The following is a 7,707-nucleotide window of genomic DNA, read 5'->3' as shown; positions in this document are numbered from 1 at the left end:
TGGTCTCTAACTAGCTAAATGACCTTGGGAAAGTTGGCATTATTTCCCCAACATTCTGATTTTCTCATCATTAAAATGGAAATAACCACATTTCCACAAAAGGGTAATTTGGAGGATTAAATGAGCTCATCTTTGTCCAATGTTTAACGTTATGCCTCACAGAGAGGATAGTAAATGCTATTATTACACAAAGTTTAAAAGATTTTGATACATATCATCAAACTGCACTCTAAAAGCAGACCTTATCATAACCTTGGGCAAGCTCATTTTATTCAAATCTGCAATGTGACTTACATTTGTAAAGCTGAACTTTCCCCGTACTTTTGACCATTTTTTGGTCCTTCTGTGAGTTGCCTACTGATGACCTGACTTTTTTTCTCCCAAAGTATTCATCTTTTTCTTACTGATCAGTAAGATCACTTCAAATATCAGCATTGGTCCTTTGTAATACATGACATAAATCTATTCCAGTTTGTTTCCCTTTTAATTTTACTTTGCTTTTAGTTTTTGATATGTAAAATTTAGGTAGTCAAATCTATTAGTATTCACAGTTTCCTACAACACCAAGAGTGAACCCTAATGTAAACTATGGGTGGTAATGACATATTCATGTAGTTTCATCATTGTAAGTGGGAAACCTCTGTGCCTTCTCAATTTTGCCGTGAATCTAAAACTGCTCAAATAAAGTATTTTAAAAAAAGAAAAATAAAGGTGTTACTGTTAAATAAAAAATATTTATGGTTTCTACTATTCACTCTATGTCTTCCTCATTCTGTGTTCATAAAAATGATAACCTGGGTCTTGTCTTTCAAGGCCTTTTATGGTTTCAAGTTTTACTTTTTATTCAACTGGAATTTATTTTTGTGCACACAGAGAACTCTCACCTAAAAGGCCTCCTTTAGTAACTGAAGATTCAAACAACGCCGCTTGAATCGTTTTCTAAATTCCATTTATTCCAAGTGTCCTTTCTTTAGTTATGAAACTAGTTATAATCTTATTTTTTATTTGAGATGGAGTTTTACTCTTGTTGCCCAAGCTGAAGTGCAATGGAGTGATCTCGGCTTACTGCAGCGTCTGCCTCCTGGGTTCAAGTATTCTCCTGCGTCAGTTTCCCAAATAGCTGGGACTATAGGCAAGAGCCACTATGCCTGGCTAATGTTGTATTTTTAGTAGAGATGGGGTTTCACTATGTTGCCCAGACTAGTCTCAACCTCCTGACCTCAGGTGATCCACCAACCTCAGTTTCCCAAAGTGCTGGGACTACAGGCATGAACCACCATACCTGGCCGAAACTAGTTATAATCATTTTTAATATGTGCATAATATCTCACTGAATGACAATCCAGTAATTTAACCATTCCTCAATTAGATATTTTGGTTGCTTTTAATTCTTCATAATAATAAATAATGTTAGGCTAAAGAGCTTGATGACTACTATTTTTTTCTGTATTTGAAAGTGTTTCCTTAAGCTAGAGCCCCAGATGTGGAAGTAAAGGGTCAAAGGAAATGGATACGTTTAGAATGTTCATTATCTTAAATTCTCTTTACTTGGACCCTATTAAGCAAAATTTTCAAGAAATTCTATGTCCCTTTTTATATACCTGCTCCATTCCCAAATTGTTTGGGACCTCTTTCCAGTGTTTTACTTTTCTTTGATGCCTCTCTAAATTTATATACTTAAGACTGTCATACATACCCTCTATATCATAAAATATCCTGGCTACCTTACCTTTATTCCAAATAAATCAGTAAGCTTGATCTAATAAGATATTTGTTCCTTCTCTTTATTATTTTCTGCATGTACTAGTGAGTGAGATAAACTAAGAATCTGAATGTGTGACAATACCAACAGATGGTAGGTCTTATTTGCTGGCAACAGTACACGATTGCCCATCTGTCTCTGCCATGATTCACACAGGGTATTAGATGTACCAGAATACTGAATACAGAATACTTTCAACAACACAGAGTGCTACGGTTTGGAGAATTAATACTGAACAAGGCTGTCAGGAATTATAGAGTAAACAGAAAGTATGTTACTTAAGCTACAAGAGCTCATATCAAAGTCAGGATTCATAACATTCTTAAACTTATACATAAATATGCATGGTGGCTTCCAGAGGGCAGCTGACTTCTTAATGCTTCCAAAGCACGGCTCTCCTAATAGAGCTGATATTTTTGTGAGCGCCATGAATAAACTGAGAGGCAAAGAGAAGAAATAATTTCTTCTCTAAACAACATTTTGCCATTCTAATTCTTGCAGGCATATAAGCCAATGATCTTATTTTCTCCAACTGGCCTCTTTTTCTCCTGTCCTCTTTCTTGGTAAACAATAACCAATCATGCAACTGAGAGTCATCCTAAGCTTTTCCTTCTCCCTCCAGCCTCACATTCAATTACTCACCAAGGTCTGATAATTTCACTCCAAAAGGTCACTTGAATCCATCCCCTTCATTCTCCTTGCCACTAATTTTAGATTTTTTATCACTTCTAACATAAATTACTGCTCTTAAATGATCTCCATATCTTCAGTCTAACGACTTCGGTCCATTTTGTACAGACTTGCTGTCTATAGGTAAAATAAAAACTTCATAACCTAGACCCTACCTGTATCTCCCACCTTATTTCCTGCACTATCCTGTTCTCTTGCCTCTAGTTCTACCTATCCTCCCACCATATACCTAGAAGTATAAAACTGTAAGTAAAGTTACTTATAGTTCCTTGAAGAATTAGTTGTCTTTCTTAAAAGTAAAGCATAATGTCCATAGGCTCTAAGATCAGTGATGATGGATCTAGTAGTTATGGAGTTGTGACCACAGGCAAGTGACCTCACGTCTCTGTGCCTTGATTTTCTCATCTGCAAGCCAGGGAATGTTTGCTGAAGAAATAAATAATTTCTTCTGAGGCCTCACCTGGTGAATCTTTTTAATCTCTAAGAAAGAGCTATGAGTATAGGAGAGATTATTGTTCTCTATAAGTGATTTCTAAATCTTCCCAGTGACCCAGCCTAGCAGAGGCCACAAAGAGCCAAGAGAAAAAAAAAAAAAAAAAAAAAAACCAGTAGTTCTTTAAGATAACTAAGGCATTGTATGCCAAGGGAAAAAAAAAAAAAAAAAAAAAAAACCAATCTGTTACTAATCCTTAGTCAACTATATTAATAAGAACATGATTAAAAACAACATCCATGATTCATGGAAATGGGAACTATAAATGTAAAAATGTGAAATAAAAGTGAGCCAATATAAAGCCCCCTTCCAAACTTTGGAGACATAAAATGATAAGGTATAGGTCTACACATGAGTTTTAAAGTGAGAATGATTAAATTTAGCTTATACTCAAAGGAGTACAACTCAGCACATTATTCTTCACATAAAGAAATCACAGTGACCATTCAGAAAGGTCTTATATCTTTAATTAAAAGGATATTATTGGTTAGACTTCAAAGGCTATAAAAAGGAAAGGGAAACACTTTGCATAGAATTACAATGCAATTTACTTACATATTATAGAGATCTTAAATCAGCATGCTTATTCCTTGAAAGTAACAATCATTTAACATCTTACAAAGACGTGAATTCAGTCACATGTCTGTGTAACTGCTGACAGTCTTAATGGTGGTTCATTTGCTCTCTGTTACCATTAATACTACCGCTACTACTGAATATTTCAACAATTCCTTGCTGTATTCTTATTATTGTTTTTTGTGTAAGCAGGTAATTTGAAAATTATGAGACTTTTAATTTATTTCATATTTATATTATGGATAGGAGTTATACTAGATCAGAAGTGATATCTTCTATCTCTATTTTGATAATTATTTAAAGCAAAAAGATGATGCTTACCACAACTTGTAACACCTGTTCATTGTGAAGCGAAGAGGAAGAGGATGAAGAAGAGGAGGAAGAATAAGAAGAGGGAGAGTCAGCCATCATTTGCGCCAAAGTCTGCATCAGCGTTTTTCCAAGGAGAAAAAATGAACTAAACATGGCAATTACGCCAAACACCATTCCAAAATTGAACCTGTCAAAAGGAAAAATAAAATCATGTAAATTTACAATTTCTCTCAATTCAAGGACTAGCAAATTCACTGACCAGCCACATTTCATAGCTTCAAAATAATGGCTAAAAAATTTCAGTAACTATCTCTTTTTCCGACATAAACTTCAAATATTTGACTGAAGCATGAGCACTAGTTTAAGCAGTTCTATAATTTATAATTTTCTGATAACTAAATAATCTGAATATCATTCCCAATAAAAAAGTTTGTTTCTTCTCATGCATTTGCTCATTTACATAACATTGTTTTTATCTTGTCCTTACGTTGTTATGAAAGCCCTTTTTTCATTAAAGACGTCCATCTTTTCATCTACCTCTTCTAGTGTCTGCATTGTATTTCAGCTTTATTTTGTGATAAAATGAGCTTAAATATTAACATGATACAATTTAGTGATAGTTTCTTTCTTCTATTGTTTTAATCATTAGAAGCTAGCCTTCTATAATAGAGATAATCTGCCACGTTTTCTAACTCTGATAAGTTGTGCTTTTCAAGGAACTTGTTCATTTCATTAAAACTGCCAAATTTATAGGCATAGAATTGTTCTTAAAAGTCTTACTATGTTTTTAATGTCTATAGAATCTGTAGTAATGTCCTCTTTTCAATTCCCATTTTTCTTTTTGAAACAGGGTCTCACTATGTCATCTAGGCTGCAGTGCAGTGGCACAGTCATAGCTCACTGCAGCCTTGACCTTCCAGGCTCAAGTGATCCTCCCACCTCAACCTCCCGAGTAGCTGGGACTACACACCCATGCCACCACACCTGGCTAAGTTTTATATTTTTTGTAGATATGGAGTTTTACCATGGTACCCATGCTGGTCTCGAACTCCTGAGGTGAAGCAATCCGCCCATCTTGATCTCCTAAAGTGCTGGGATTATAGGCACCAGCCACGTGCCTGGCTTCAATTCTCATTTTTAATTACTTATGTCTCTTTGCCCTTGATCAGTCATGGTAGGGATTTATCAATTAATATTTTCTATTTATTTATTTATTTGAGACAGGGTCTTGCTCTGTTATCCAGGCTGCAGTGTAGTGCTGTGATACTGGCTCACTGCAACCTCTGCCTCCTGGGTTCAAGTGATTCTTGTGCCTTAGCCTCCCAAGTAGCTGGGACCACAGATGAACGCCACCATGCCCAGTTAATATTTGTATTTGTAGTAGAGACGGGGTTTCACCATGTTAGCCAGTCTGGCCTCGAACTCCTGGCCTCAAGCAATCCGCCTGCCTCGGCCTCCCAAAGTGCTGGGATTACAGGCGTGAGCCACCGCGCCCAGCCCAAATAATATTTTCAAAGAACCAACTTTTGGCTTTGCTGATTTCCTCTATTGTAGATTCTCTATTTCACTGATTTCTGTTCTTTTTATTATATCCTTCTTTCTACTTTCTATGCTTTGATCTGCTATTGCATTTTCCGCTAACTCTGATAATTTAATTGTTTATATTTAGCTCTAATCCATTTGGGGCTAAATTTTTAACAAAAATGAATTTAGACCATGCCACCCCTGACCCTCACATTCTCTCATCTACAGAACCTGCCACTATCTTGGGTGTCCCAGAGATCACTGTAAAGACCTAACCATAAATTGCCATAAATGCCTCAATTTTTAATGTATGTAAACCACAATGATACATCCTATAAGGTTATATAAAACCAGAAAGTTAAAATTGTCAATATTTTAAAACTCAGAAGACTGCAAAATGATGAAAATAGTTAATTTACAAGCTATCCATCATGATCACTTAATAATTAACTTAAACCAAAAAAAAGATGAATACCATTGGTAAAGCATCCTTGCTTTCCGCCGTCCCCAACTGTAAAAGGCACGATTGAAAACAGCAGTTTGCCATCTTATGTGGAAAGGGGAGATGCTCAATCCATTGTTTTCCAGCCAGTCTTCGTAAGAATGTTTAAAATAGACAGATGACTAAGGAGAAAGAAAAGTTCTACATCACTCAATTTTGAAGAACAATTTATAATGTGTAAGAAAATAAAACAAAGTATTTTCTAGAGGAAATCAAGATGCTGACTGCCAAAATATTTATAATCTTAAAGTTTTATGTTTATTCTTCAGAATATTAAAGGTCACAGACCTAACTGGTCTACTGAGATTAGGGTCTGGTAAACTATGGGCCACAGGCCAAATCCAAACTACAGGCTGTTTTCATACAACTTGTGAGCTAAGAATACTTTTCACCTTCTTAAGGGATTATAAAAAGTCAACAAAACCCAAAAATATGCGACAGAGACCCTGTGTGGCCCACAAAACCTAAAATACTTACTACCAAGCCCTTTACAAAAAGTTTGCTGACAGTGTGGTCCAATAGAAATATAGTATGAGCCACAAATGCAAGCCACATATATAACTTTAAGTTGTTTAGTAGGCAAATTTTAAATATTAATTTTCAGATACTTTTACCCCAAAATATCCAGGATATTTTACCATGTAATCAGCATACACTATTGTTGAGATACTTTATTTTTGGGGGGGTGCTAACTTGTTGAATTTCAACAACTTTATACTTAGAGCACATCTTCATTTGGACTAGCTCTGATTCAAAGGCTCAATAACCACATGTAGCTAATAGCTACCATATTGGGCAGCACTGCTCTAAAAGCATTGTGTTATAATTAAAAAAAAAAACAAAAAAACAAACCTGATCAATCCAAGAGAAGGGACAGTTGTGATTAGTGCTTGCTTTCTTCTTCTGAGTAACAACTCTAAGAAGTTAGGTCAACCTTCATCATGTAAAAAGCACAAAACTTATGTAAAGCCGTGCTGGTCTCAATAACGTCTCTTAAATTCTCTGGGGTTGTGGGGATAGCTGCTTATACACAGCCCCAACAAGAGTTTTACCTTTAGGGAAGTTTGAAGTCCTTGACTAATACAGGATTTTGGATGACATATGGCTGTGTTATATACCTGACACAGTTACAGTAAGTATTGTCACATTGATGTCCACCCATGTGAGAAACTTATCTGTCTGAGAAGGAAATCTTAACCCTATCATAGTCTTAAAAACTGACCAGAGTCTGAATATAGGTAGCTGTTTGCTTTAGATCTGTAATGTTATCTGCTCTCAGTCTTCAGGTAGTTTTTTTTGTCTGCTTGTTTTCCAAGACTTGGAAAAGGAGTAACACACTTCTCCAACAAATGTCTACGCAGAAATCTGAGAAAAACCAAGGGTGGGACACTGGAAGCAGAGAAGCTAAAGGTGCAGGCTCCTAAAAATTGAGGTCTCTCCATTTCCCAGGCAGATACTCTGAATGAGTGTTAGGTCTTTTGCTCAGAGGATGGTACTCTCTTAAGGAGTTAGGGGCTGTCACTGAAACCAGTGACATCTTGGTCACCTCACATACTTGTGACTAGAGACTGTGAAAGTTCTTTTTTAGATTTATTTTTTGACATACGCAACATGAAGAAATCATGTGACTTTGTGTGTGGGTCTTACTATCTTGCTCAGGCTTGTCTGGAACTCCTGGCCTCAAGCAATCCTCCCACCTCTTCCTCCCAAGTAGCTGGGACTATAGGCTGTACCACCATGCCTGGCTCATTTGGCTTTTTCAAACAATAAAATCACTGTGGCCCATATTGCTTATGGCATGTTAAGCACTATACCAAGTACTTCAAGTACTTTACATCAGTGCTTTTT

Source organism: Cebus imitator, unplaced genomic scaffold (genome assembly GCF_001604975.1).
Source record: "Cebus imitator isolate Cc_AM_T3 unplaced genomic scaffold, Cebus_imitator-1.0 Scaffold128, whole genome shotgun sequence".
Taxonomy (NCBI): domain Eukaryota; kingdom Metazoa; phylum Chordata; class Mammalia; order Primates; family Cebidae; genus Cebus; species Cebus imitator.
This window is presented reverse-complemented; position numbering follows the sequence as displayed.